This window comes from Zea mays, chromosome 8 (assembly GCF_902167145.1).
Source record: "Zea mays cultivar B73 chromosome 8, Zm-B73-REFERENCE-NAM-5.0, whole genome shotgun sequence".
Taxonomy (NCBI): domain Eukaryota; kingdom Viridiplantae; phylum Streptophyta; class Magnoliopsida; order Poales; family Poaceae; genus Zea; species Zea mays.
This window is the reverse complement of record NC_050103.1, coordinates 133,220,948-133,230,964: the sequence shown is the minus strand read 5'-3', so window position 1 is coordinate 133,230,964 and position 10,017 is coordinate 133,220,948. Positions and strand designations below refer to the sequence as shown.

Genomic DNA, 10,017 nt, shown 5'->3' with positions numbered 1-10,017 from the left:
AAGAGAAGTGATATTTTAATAAAATATAAGGAAAGTAACAAGTTCTTTATTAAACCAGAAAAGTGAAAGAAACAAATGGTTTGTAACTATTGTTTCATAACTTGCATAAATTAATTGTTCTGTCTAGGGTTGCTGACCGCCTGACCATCGCACCTTGATATTAGGATGCCATTCGTAAATGGTAATGACTGCTACCATGCTTATGACAAAAATATGAATACCTTTATGATGGTGTAGTTTAAAGAATGTGCCCCTGTTATCCCGGATTTTCTCTTGTTTAACATAGATTTGATTCTAAGTTGTAGAAAGTATGTATCACATCTAGATAGTGTTTCCTGTAGAAAATTTCCCCTGCACTGATTTTACTTTTCACTTTTTAGTCTTCTGTTTATAACATACATTTTTCATTAACTATCTCTTCTTGCAGCACTGGTTGCGTTGTACCTTTACCCTTTCTTGAACACTGTCTACAAAACAAGAGAGTATGAGTTCTTGAGGCTTACCAGCCTGGGTGTGATCGGTGCTCTTGTGAAGGTAAGAAATTTAAGACAACTAAGAAGGGCTATGGATTTCTATTGGAGTGTTGGGAGGTGTGTAGGTTATCAATTTGGAATTTTGGATACATATTCCAGTCTTGCTGATTGAATAATCTAATTGAGATTTTAAATCCTATGCATCCCTATGTAAACATCAATAACTGTTTGAAGATGTGACAGTGATGTATTTTGCTGAAGGCTTGAAATTCATTTGTTTTTCTTTTATAGCAGATATATTTTTAAAAATAAAGCTCAACCTTTTTCCTGGGAATATATGCAGTTCGATGATCATGAAGTCAGTTGCGTTTCTGCTGAGTTCTGAAATGATTCCTTTATGTTTGTGTGCTATTAATATGAGCAATGAGCTTTCGAAATGGTATTTACCAACCTACCCGACCATTACTGAAAACACAATTAATCTTTTATGTTTGCTCTATGCTGACTACTCAATTAGTGCGCTCCTTTCTTGTTCTATTCTCCATATATCGTGATTGCTATTTAAGATATCAAGCTATTTCAGTTATCAGAACTGCAGATGATCAAGTGGTGAGCTATTAACTTGCTCCAATGTCATGATTGGAGTTAGTTATTATCCTATGATTCCTAAGTTTTAAGCCTCTAATGATCCTATCTTTATCCTTGTGCATCATATTCTGAGCAGCAATATACTAAACAATGAGTGTCATTGTTTCTCTTTGAAAATCTAGACTTTAGTTTGCTATATTTCTTACTGAGATACTTAGCTAGGTTTTTTTGCATGTTTCCATGGTCAAATGAAGAATATAAAACTGCAACAATATGATGGGATTATTCTCCTGTGATTCCCTCATTTTAAGTCTCTGATGACACTTCTAAATTTTTCCTGGATTTTGTTTGCATCATCCATTTCTCTCGTGACTTTGTGTCACGGTACAGAAATCGATTGTTTGTTCATATCTGGTTAAAGCTTTGTTTTTCAATTGTTGTGTTGCAGTCTTACATGGTTGTTCCCCAGGGCCTGAGAATATTGAATCATGAGATGGATGATGATCGCGTAGAGTGCCTAAGCCACCACCTCAAGAAAGTAGTGTTGAAAGGTTAAGGGGGCAAAAACATCAGACACAACTTGACATTTTTCTTGTTAGTTATGTAGGGTTCTACATGTTTTCAAATTGTTTCAAAGTGAAAATGACCGCAACAGGAAATGGTTGACAAACCAGAAAAGACAGTTATAGGTGGACAACCTAGCATCTTTGCGGGTTCAATTTGTTTTTGAGAAATTCAGCAAGAGCTACATCAGATTTTTGAAGCCAACCAGTAATGTATTTCTTAGATAAATGTTTCTCCATGTTCATATCATTAATTTAAGGATTAATTGTATAAGAATCACTAAAGGTTGGTCAATCAATTATACATAAATTATGGACAAGAATTCTAGGTCTGGGCCCTGCTCTTCGTGCTATTGCTTCAATGAGAAAGTTTGTGTTCTTTTTTCTTTCCTACCTATATAAGATGAATGCTTGGTCTATTTTCTAAAACATACAAATAAAATTTTGTTTGTTTATTAAGGGTTCATTGGACAACAAAGCTTAAACATTAGAAGGATGAATAAATCTGTACACTATGACAGTACTATAGATAAATGTTGGATCTGATCAAGATTGCTGGTGAAACTTATTAGGGGAGGGCGGAGCCTTTCAAGAAAAGAGAGACAACAACTGACATTGTACTATGTAGTGGTGAAATAGCTAGATTAAGATAATAAAATTTATATATGGCTAGGATCATAAATGGATTAGGAAACATTTTTATCATAACAATATAACACACGTTTATACATAAATTATTATAGTATTATATGTTCATGTTGCAACGCACGGGTATAGGTGTACATTTGGGCCAGGCCTGATGGGCCGGTCCGAAGCACGGAAAAAAAAGCACGGTCCAGGCACGGCACGGCCCGAAATAATTTAGTGCCGGGCCGGCACGGCCCGTTATATCGGGCCGGGTTTGGGCCGAGGTCACGACCCATGGGCGGGCACGAGCATGGCCCGTTTAAGGCAGGCACGAAAAGGCCCATATAGAGGCACGAAAAGGCTCATATATTTATTAAACCCACACTTCATTTTACACTTTCATATACTTGATAAAGAACACAAAGCTAGAGATAATGCTAGTTAGATGTTTTTTGTATCTTTGAATTAGAGTGTGTGATGTAATTTTACTTTTGTTATGAACATTAGACAATAAACTGAACTTACGAACTTTGTATAGAGCTGATTATACTATTTTTCCTTCTAACAAAATGATTTATAAATGAGGTAGTCATTGCATAGCTGTGGTAACTTTAATACAAATATTAAGTTTAATTTTGTTCAAATTTATTTGTCTTATATTTTATTTGTTTTATTATTTTTTTGAATTTAGGGCTCTAATGTGAATTTTGGGCCAAAAACTGAATTTCGGGCCAAAAAATGAATTCCGAGCTTTTATAGTTTCGGACCGCCCGAAATAAGCCCGACACGTTTAAGCAATTACGGGTCAGGCAGTGGGCCGAGGGCTAGACCCATGGGCCGGCCCGGCACGGCCCGAAATTCAAACGGGCCGGGTCTTTTCGGGCTTGGGCCGGACCGGGCCGGGCGGCCCGAATGTACACCTATACGCACGGGCACTTACCTAGTAGACTTATAATCAAGCAACACGATGGGTGGTCATAGTATTATAACTGCAGTCTGCTACATGCATGCATCGTCTATCATATATATACGTTATTACTATACGCTAGCTAGGCGAGAAAGCCGAGAGGATAGATAATACGATCACGGGCGTGCATGGAAATGGATTTGACGTCTCAGCTCTCTGTGTCTGTGTCGTCGTCGTCCTCCTCCTCCTCCTCCTCCTCCTCTTCCTCTCCTGCATGCACAATCGCATTGATCATGTGTATGGACCTATAGAGTATCCAATTTCCATACGTAATGAAGATGAGACAGAGACCTGCTATAGGCGAGTGTGTCCAACAATAATACGGCCAGCCGTTTCCCGATGGCCACGACCAGTCGATTTGACTGTTATATTATTGCTATTCTGGTGTTGTCGTGAACTCGTGATTCCCATAATATTATGATTGGGAAAAATGAGCATCTATGTTACGTGATTCTTAGCTTTTAGCCGAACTGAGGATAATTTCTTCTAGAGTGCCCAAACATGCCCAGGGCAGTGAGTCCGCCAATAGTTATCATATTGAACATGCTTACTTAATCTAAAGTCTTCGACTTGATCATGTTTTCTATAAACTAGTTAGGTGCTCGTGCATCACTGCCGTTTCTATATATCATATGATTTTGTTTTAATAAAACACAAAAATATGTGTTTCGTTGGTTAGGTGTGTGTAAATGTTGAGCCAACAACTAAAGTTCGAACCCGTACTTATGCACAATTTTATCTTAGTTTTGCATGATCGTGAAAAGTGGTGGGCGTGGACGTCGAAGTTGATGTTTGGACTATGGGTTAGATTAGAAAGAAGGATATGAACTTTTTTGCAAAATATACGACGGTGGAAGCCAGAAAAGCTGATGCTTTATAATAGTAGAGATTTATTAAAACTTCCATCGTCTTCTTGATTTAGAGTGCAAAGGTCAAATCGTAAGATATTCTATTTTTCCAAATAAGCTGACAACACAAAATCAATTTATTATATTTTCTAACCGAAATACAGGAGCTAAAATTGTCAATTGTAGGAAGGGGTCTGACTCTCTCTCACTAGTACACAAAAGCTCTATAATGGCGGTTCTAGAGGCATTTGCACTATTGTTTTCGGTGCCGCCAGTGCTAGGGCTAGTGAAAAAACAACATTTCCACTAGCTGTTATTTTAAAACTGATAGTGCAAATGTTATTTTCACTTGCAGTTCTCTTAAGTAAACCACTAGTGGAAATATACTTTTCACTGACAGTTTTCTTTATTTGACCACGAGTGGTAGTTTTCCCGCTTTTTTCAAATTTTCAAAACAAAACCGAATTATATATATTTACACACATAAACATATATATATATATATTGATATTCATATTGAAAGTAACATGGAATTAAATTCTATCAGACATTTATATATACATCAAAGTGTTGTGTTTACAACCATCACACATTCTATACATCAAAGTTTTCACCTAAAATCTAATAACTATCTCGGCTAAGAGATAGTCTACTAATTTCTGTGAGTACTCTAATCTCTTGTCGGTGTTTATGACTTGACCGCACATCACGGGGTTCCCACGTGATGCTTTTGAGTATGACGATATCGTTGATTGCGAATCAATGGTACGTGCGGATGCACGTCGAATCATACAAGGGTTTATATAGGTTCGGGCGACTAGAAGGCGTAACACCCTACGTCCTGTCCAGGCTGAGTATTTGAGTATTACTGGAGCTATGGGCGGTGGAGGGTCAATTCTCCTATCGATCTAGTGGTGGCGTAGTTGCTAGCAGAATGCTAATGAGCTATGAGGTGGTGATGGGATGGGAGTATGGGATGAGATGAGATGATCCGTCGTAGGGCACCCCCTCGGCCTTATATAGATGACTAGAGGGTTATTCCTTTACAAGTTGTGATGGCTATCTAACTCTATCTGAATCTATCTCTTAACGCAACATGCATTTCCTGGTTATCCGAGGTTCGGTCGCCATTCATCCGAGTTATCTCTGAGTATCTAGCTTATCGGGTATGTGCAACCTCCTTGCGCGAGGCATCAACACTCCTTCTGCACATAACTTGGTTTTCCGGTCTTCATCTCCCAGGGTCGAGCTCACCCACCCTAGTCACGGCCCGAGGGCATGCCTTGCTAGGAAAGCCATCGGGAGGCCCATCAAGCGGCCCATAGAGTGTTTCTGTGCTCCCACCCAAGGTTGGCCTGGGGCAAGTCGTGATTGCCTCTCCCGCCCGAGGTTGGTCTCGGGCGAGTCGGAACAACGTATCCCGTTTGAGGTTGGCCTCAGACGAGTTGGAACAACGTCTCCCGTCTGGGGTTGGTCACGGGCGAGTCGAAACTGCATCTCCCATCCGAGGTTGGCCTCGGGCAAGTCGGAATTGCATCTCCCGTCCGAGGTTTGCCTCGAACGAGTTTGAACCGCGTCTCCCATCCAAGGTTGGCCTCGGGCGAGTTGGAACCGTGTTTCTATGCTTAGAAGGACACGGGGGATATCTATCTCCCACAAGCCCTGAAGCTCAAGCCATTTTTTAGGGTGATTGGCTTGAGACTCCAAAAATGAATCGTGCTATTTGACTGTTTTATGCTTTTGAGTGCAGCTTTGTTCCGCCTTGGTGCACCTAATGGGTGTAGCTCCCGAGCTTCAAGTTGACTTGAGAAACAATCAACTTGAAGGTCCAAAATCTGCTTTCAGAATGTCTTGCCTTGTAGTCTTCAAATTTTTCTGATGGTATTCTCCATGCAGCCCCGATCCTCAAGCTAATTAAGATAATTAGGTTGAGGATCAAGCAACTTATTCCTTCGAGTGGTCTTGGTGAGGTGGGCAGCAGCACCCCAAGCTGACGAAGTGGTCGGTGAGGTGCGCGGTAACGTAGCGTCCGAGCTGACGAGGTGGTGGCGTAGCCTCCTGGAGTCGATGAAGCAGCGAGTCGGCGAGGCAGGCGATGACCTAGCCCCAAGCAGCGAGTCGGCGAGGCTGACGATGGTCTAGTGATCCCATTCACTAGACCATTCACTTTATCCAAGCATCTCATTCATTCACATTAAATACAAGAGTAAGCACTTCATCCTAAGATACATTCAAAGCTTTCAAGCTTCTCCAGGTGCCATAACTGTGACTAGTGATCATTAGTGATTAGTGCCTTGGAAAGTCTAGAGAGAGTGTGATCTTATGTTTTTCTTGTTGCTCTTGTTGCTTGGGTTTCTTGAGCATGCTTTATTCATCTCCTTCTAAACTCTCAAGTGACTTGTAAAGCTAGCAAGAGACACCTAATTGTGTGGTGATCCTTACGGGGTCTAAGTGACCCTCGAGATTAAGAAGAAGCACTCAATCGGTCTAAGTGACCGTTTGAGAGAGGGAAAGGGTTGAAAGAGACTCGTCCTACGTGGCCTCCTCAACGAGGAGTAGGTTATTTGGAACCGAAACTCGGAAAACAAAATGTTATGTTCATTTGTGTTGATCATTACCTTACGATTTGATTCTTCCTCTCCCCTCTCTCTAAGTTCTCTTACTTACAATCTTGAGTTAGCTCCCAAAGTTATCCGCATTAATTGAGCAACTCATTGCAAGAACTCTCTTCCGCACTCCGATTTCGTCATTACTCGTTTCTAATCCTAACCCAGGTGAAGCTCGTGTTCAAAGTTTATAATTTTCAGGTTTTGCCTATTCACCCCCTCTAGGCGACTTTCAGTTCCCAAAACATAGGTTCTATTATGGGTTCGATGAGAGGACAATTGATGCCTAGGAGACCTCCCCAATCGGGCATGTTCTGACCGCTGTCGTATATGCTACCGCATATGCCGTACTTAACGACATGTGGGGTCTCTACCTGCCGGTGCTAGCCAAATTAAGAATATTGGTCACCGACGTACTTACCGCCCACGTGGCGTATCCAGCAATGCCCTAGCATCTGCCATGTGGTTGACAAGTAAATATATCGATTTCTCCACCCGACGTACTTAAAAATGTCGGTCCCACGTTCTTTAATCATTTTTATGTAGTGACAGGTAAGGTCGTGATCCTAAAAACTGTGACATCCTAGTGTCACCTAGGGTTTCTCTCAAGTGCTAACCCAAGAACCATCATCTTAAGTGAACCAAAATTGAGCATGAACATCAAATTGACTTAAGAATAAAGGATCCACTAAGCTTATACTTAAAAGTATCATGTTCAAAACAAATGGGTTTTTTAAAAAGGCAAAATGTGCAACCCCAATAAAAACCCTAATTGAGCCCTATAAACAAGATTCAAGAAAATGGGGAAAAGAGTATGAAAAATTTAGAATCATGGCTTGGGCTAATTATAAACATTAAAGTATACTAAATAAGCAACAACAAAGATTATGGAAGCTTGGCCAAAACAATTTAAATAAAACTCTAAACAAGCCTCTCAAATGGGATTTCATTGGGGAATTCTGAATTTCAGACCTTGAGCCAAAGATCAAGCGTGTTCACCTTGATCCCTAACTCAATTCCTAATGGCCCCATTGACAAAAACGTGCATAACTAACCTCTTTGTCTTGTGCCAGAAGATGGCATTGGGACGCGTGCCTTGGACACGTCAAACCAGAGATCTTCTCCCTGTGTGCGGCAGTGAGACAAACAGGATTTCTCCCCTCTCTATCTCTTAATCCAGTCAGCAAAACCTGCTAGCCTCCACACACAAACGACAAAGGGACCTGAGAGGAAGAGATCTCTCAATGAGATCATGGCCATATACTCAAAGATTTGGGGCCAATCCGCGCTTGAACTCGACCTCTCTCTGCGCTGCCTCGTGCTCGACGCTGTGCCAGACGCCAGAGCGCGCACTGGCGTTTGCCGCGCACGCCCCGAGCGCTTGTTAGAGCCCCGCCCTCGGTCGTGCTCGCACGCGCCTATAAAGCCTCCCCGGGCGCGCCTCACTTCACCCTGCGCTCACCACCACCGGCCAGACACCCCTGCTTAGCTCCGGCGAGCTCCTTTTCGCCCGCCATTGCCGCCAGAGCTTCGGCCACCGTGGCCAGCCCACTCCAGTCACCCCCAAGTCGCGCCAGCGCTTCGGTTAGCTCTGCCATAGGCCCGTGAAGCTTTCCAAGCCCTCGGACCTGGCAGAACTTCACCGGAAGGCGAAGATCGACCTCACCGGACTTCGGCCGCCCGCCAGCACGCGTAGACCGGGCACTCCGGTGAGCCATTCTTCAATTCCTCGCGCGCACCCCTTCCTTGATCCCTGGTGAAGCTCTCTGACCCGTTTGATTGGTCAATTTTGCCCTGGATAGGCCGGACTCCTCACCGCCGACGAGCTCCCCCGCCTGCGCAAGCGAACCGGCCAACTCCGACCATCCCCGACGGCGACCCGCACATCGCTGTGACCCTTAGGACCTCCCCTACACCCTCGGCCACCTCATCGGAGCAATCTCGCCGCCGGTAAGCCCCTCCGCCCTTTCTTCCGCCGTGGGTACTGTTTAATTTGGGGGAAGGACCTCGGGTTAGGATTAGAAGAATCCAGGGGGTTTTCTGAGATGTCAGTGACTTGTTTGAATAGTAGCCCAGGGACTAGTCTGTGAGGAAAACTTAAAACACCCGCCAGGGACCCCGTTGCAAAGTAGTTTTCCATTTAATCATTTCTGTTTAACCTTTTTAATAAACAAAGAACTTAGAAAATTCATAACTTGATGAATTCTTAACCAAAATTTGTCAAACTAATTTTGCTAGATTCTGAATAATATGAACTATCATTTAAAAATAATGAACCTTATGCTTTCTATTCTAATTTTTAGAGTTTAAAATTAAATACAAAAACTGACCAAACCTTGTTTAATTAAGGAAAATTAGTTATGCTTCTGTGCTGAACCTAAGAAAATTTGTAGATGTTCAAACCCTATTTAAGCACTGTTTAAAAATAGTTAGAACCCAAGTATTGAAAAATTTAGTGTAGATATCTATTAAAAGCCATTTCTTCCCAAACCTTAGGAAAATCAGAAAGGCCTTAGAACTTAATGACCAGTGGATGAAATTATTTTTCTTAGTTTGCTTAAATAACAGAAAACCTAGGAAAAATAAAGGGACCTCTAGTCCAGAACAGTTTTAAAGTGAAATGTTTTATTTAGCATTATTCCAACTAGAAATCAATTATTAGAATTACAAAACCAGACCCAAAATTGATAATAAAAATCCAGTGGACTTGTAACCACCAGAACCCCACTGCAAAAATAATAAACACCCCAGCCCATCATTTTAAGTAGGGTAAATAAATATAATATGATAATGGGTCATATTCCAAATAAATCATGAATAACCTATAATAATGCAATAATGGGCAAATAAAATTTTGCTAGGTCAATAATGAGATAGGCCACCAGAGAAAAATACAAACCCATTGAAAAGATGCAAATTAATACCTATTGTCAATACTTTATAAGAAAGGTCATTTAATCCAATTAATGCATACCACCCCTTCCCTTAAGCAAAAAGATGCCAAACTTCAGAATGATTGCTCTTGCGCAAAATAAAAGCTAGGAAAAATCAGAAATCTGTTGTTTGATATTTTTCAAATATAGTGGTAGTAGAAAGCACCTCTTTGGCTAGAAACTTTAGAAAATCCTAGTAAAATAACTAATGAGTATTAATGGCTAGAACTTTGTACCAAGTCATGTTATAGCATCTAAATTCCAGCAAAAATAAGTTTTAGAGAATTACCTACTATTATATGATAGTTGTAGTTCAAATCACCCCTTCTGCCCTAAAATTTGGTAATTTTTTCCAGAGAAAACTTTTCACTTTTTGAACCCAATTTTTTGCGACAGAGAATTATACACCAGT

The 10,017-nt window shown here is 41.2% G+C and overlaps 1 non-coding gene across 1 annotated transcript; it reads left to right on the top strand.

Annotated features, from left to right (window-relative positions):
• Nucleotides 1-1,302: 1,302 nt before the first annotated feature.
• On the top strand, nt 1,303-1,384 carry LOC111590099 (small nucleolar RNA Z199). The gene has a single exon (XR_004852292.1). It is a non-coding gene; the product is annotated as a small nucleolar RNA Z199 (small nucleolar RNA).
• The last annotated feature ends 8,633 nt before the right edge of the window (nt 1,385-10,017 follow it).